The following is a 3755-nucleotide window of genomic DNA, read 5'->3' as shown; positions in this document are numbered from 1 at the left end:
AGAGTTTGCCAAACAACATCTAAAAAAGACTTCACAGTTCTGGAACAACATCCTATGAACAAATGAGACCAAGATCAACTTGTACCAGAGTGATGGGAAGAGAAGAGTATGGAGAAGGAAAGGAACTGCTCATGATCCTAAGCATACCACCTCATCAGTGAAGCATAGTGGTGGTAGTGTCATGGCGTGGACATGTATAACTGCCAATGGAACTGGTTCTCTTGTATTTATTGATGATGTGACTGCTGACAAAAGCAGCAGGATGAATTCTGAAGTGTTACGGGCAATATTATCTGCTCATATTCAGCCAAATGCTTCAGAACTCATTGGACGGAGCTTCACAGTGCAGATGGACAATGACCCAAAGCATACTGCAAAAGCAACCAAAGAGTTTTTTAGGGGAAAGAAATGGAATGTTATGCAATGGCCAAGTCAATCACCTGACCTGAATCCGATTGAGCATGCATTTCACTTGCTGAAGACAAAACTGAAGGGAAAATGTCCCAAGAACAAACAGGAACTGAAGACAGTTGCAGTAGAGGCCTGGCACAGCATCACGAGGGATGAAACCCAGCGTCTGGTGAGGTCTATGCGTTCCAGACTTCAGGCTGTAATTGACTGCAAAGGATTTGCAACCAAGTATTAAAAAGTGAAAATTTGATTTATGATTATTATTCTGTCCCATTACTTTTGGTTCCTTAACAAGTGGGAGGCACATATGCAAACTGTTGTAATTCCTACACCGTTCACCTGATTTGCATGTAAATACCCTCAAATTAAAGCTGACAGTCTGCAGGTAAAGCACATCTTGTTCGTTTCATTTCAAATCCATTGTGGTGGTGTATAGAGCCAAAAACCTTAGAATTGTGTCGATGTCCGAATATTTATGGACCTGACTGTATCTGTCTACACTATGTTCACACTCTAGCACTCCAGGTACTGGATATAATATCTGCTTACTTGTAATTAGCAATCCACAGGGTGGTCTCTCCTCCATTCTTTCTACAGGATGCTTTTCTGAACTCTGTTCCACAATGTCCATAGAGGAATGTGGTAATACGCAACCACGCGTATAGTCGTTCGGTTGTGTCCAGGCACTTTTAGGCGTCTCCCGGTCACTGGTGCTTGTGAAGCTAATGCTGCTTCTATCTCCACTAGACTCACTCTATATCAATAAGCAACTCTGGTCTGTGCTAGGTAGCTGTAAGGCTGGTTTACATGCTCCCTCAGCCTGGCAACAGCCAAGGGGCTAAAATGGCAGCTACATCCTGGACAGGTGCTGCTCCACACCTCCTCACACATAACTAGCTTCCTTCCTGGTCTTCCACTGTTCTCCTGTTCTTCCTTGTATTAGCAAACCCTCTAATATATATAAAAGTGGTGCCAGCACCGCCTAGGGGTGAATAGATGTAATGAGACTCTCCTCTAAAACAGCCGGTTATAAGGAATTACAGTTTACACAGCAATACATTGACATGATATATACAGAAGTTTGAAGTGCCAACGACTATCACTGGGACACTGCAAATGTCTCCAACTATGCCCCCCTCGCAATTTACATCAAATACATAATTTTTATGTAGAGATCCAAAAATTATGCTGGAGGCATGTAGTGTATGCAAGCCATGTGTGACCCCTCTCATCACTCTGACTTCTGCACCTCGTTTGCCTGGACGAATGGAGTCACACAGGGGAGGAACTACTCTGTGTCCTTCAGCAAGAAATTGAATCCTGGCTTTCACCGCGACAACTCAAAATCGGAACCATGGTGACCGAAAACGGGAAGAACATGGTGTCAGCGCTGCGTCAAGGAGGGCTGAGCCATGCTCCCTGCATGGCACATGTGTTCAATCTGGTTGTCAAGCGGTTTCTGAAGTAATCCACCCATCTGCAGGACATGGCCAGGAAGCTTTGCATGCACTTCAGCCACTCAGACACCGCAAAGCACACCCTCCTTGAGCTGCATTGGCAGAAATGCATCCCCCAACATAGGCTGATATGTGATGTTTCCACCCGTTGTAATGCCACCCTCCATATGTTGGACCGCCTATACGAACAGAGAAAGGCCATCAATGATTTCTTGATGATCCAAGCGGACAGGAGTACTCCTCTGTGTAACTTTGATGTCAGCCTGTGGCAGATCATGCATGACACCTGTCGTTTGCTCAGGCTTTTTGAGGAGGCCACGTTATTTGTCAGTCGCCTGGACTATGGGATGAACAATGTCGTTCCACTGCTTCATGTCCTGGAACAGATGCTGGTAAATATGGCTGGTCAGGTGACTGGAGACATGGCGCCTAGAAAGATGGCGGCAGAGTTTGATACCTTTGTCTGTAAAAGATCTCTCTTTACAGTCAGTGAACGGGAACATTATTTATCACAAGGATATGCAAACACCTACCAATGGGGTGTTAACCCCCAGAAGTAAGAATCAGTCATTTTCACAGCTCGAGGTATCCTCCCAGAAGCTTTACCTCACAGTGGTAAAGAAAATCCCACAGTGCACCCCCTTGGAGGAAACTCTTCATCCGACAAGAGTATAAAGGCTCCTTCAAAAGCAATGGACTCTGCACAGCGTGACACCGATTTATAATTTATCATACACCCGACTGAAAGAGTATTCCAAGCACTTGTCTGCCCACATAGCTGCCGAGAAGCAGAAGGATCTTGCCATTAAAGTTGGCTCAGAGCTGAACCTCAAAGGAAAGGACAGAGCTCCACTGGCTGTGCTCATACAGATTTCATTCAAGCCTCCAATCACCAAGGTAAGCACAGAGGACTGGATTGTGTGGACAGGTTGATTCTGCAGAACGTACAAAGAGAACTCTCTATTGGCGGTGTTACCAGAGATATTTACTTCCCTACCGCTTTTTCTGTATAACGGCTCTGAGGCGCTCACGGCTATCGTAGGGACGTGGTTCCAAAGAAACTTTAACTGTTCTTTCGGTAAGCTGGTGATCAGTTCTTAGGACCTTAAGTGGCTACTGGCTAGCAGCTATGTGGACCGGGTATGACATGTCTGGATCCGTGTCGGCCACAGAGCTTGTTTTCTCTGTGGCTGTCGAACCTCTCATGGACATTTCTTATTACATCCACGCAGAGGACTTCAAGACTTCATGAAATGATATTCATAAATCAAAGGACGAGGTCATGTTGGAGGAAGTGAACAATTTATTCCAATGTCTTTACTCGCATTTCTTCAGACACTTTAGAATCCACTTATCAGCAACCCAGCTTGTCAAGGTGACGGCATCTGTGGCATCAGCGCATTGTGAAGGAGAAGTGAAGTTCCTCTGTAAGGACTACCAGTGTTGGACTGGGGTGCCTAGAGCCCACCAGTAAAATTTATTATGAGGGCCCATTGTACGGACATTCAAATATAATTAATAATCTAACATGTCTTTTATATGCAAAAAAATGTTTTTTATATGAACATAGGCTGGTTGAGGTGCTGTACATTGAATATATGTATGTAGTGGAGTTAGTCTAATGTGTTATGTGCCACTTGTGCAGGGGGTGGGAGACTAGGGGCCCACCTTGCTCAGGGGCCCACTGGAGGATTACCCTGTATCCCTGTGGTCCAGTCCGAGCCTGAGGACTACCTAATCTGAGTGCTGGGATTCATTACGGAGCTGGCAATCAATAACATCCAGTATTGAACACATGGACGACTCTTATCTCGGACCATGTCCACAAAGTTTGGGACCCCCGGACATCTTACATGTCTTAGACATGATCCGTGTAGTGCTTACTAC

General features: G+C 45.3%; 1 pseudogene; it reads left to right on the top strand.

Moving 5' to 3' along the window:
• Positions 1-2290: 2290 nt before the first annotated feature.
• LOC120989731 lies at positions 2291-3342 on the top strand (annotated as a pseudogene).
• Positions 3343-3755: the final 413 nt, after the last annotated feature.

Source organism: Bufo bufo, chromosome 1 (genome assembly GCF_905171765.1).
Source record: "Bufo bufo chromosome 1, aBufBuf1.1, whole genome shotgun sequence".
Taxonomy (NCBI): Eukaryota; Metazoa; Chordata; class Amphibia; order Anura; family Bufonidae; genus Bufo; species Bufo bufo.
This window is presented reverse-complemented; position numbering and strand designations above follow the sequence as displayed.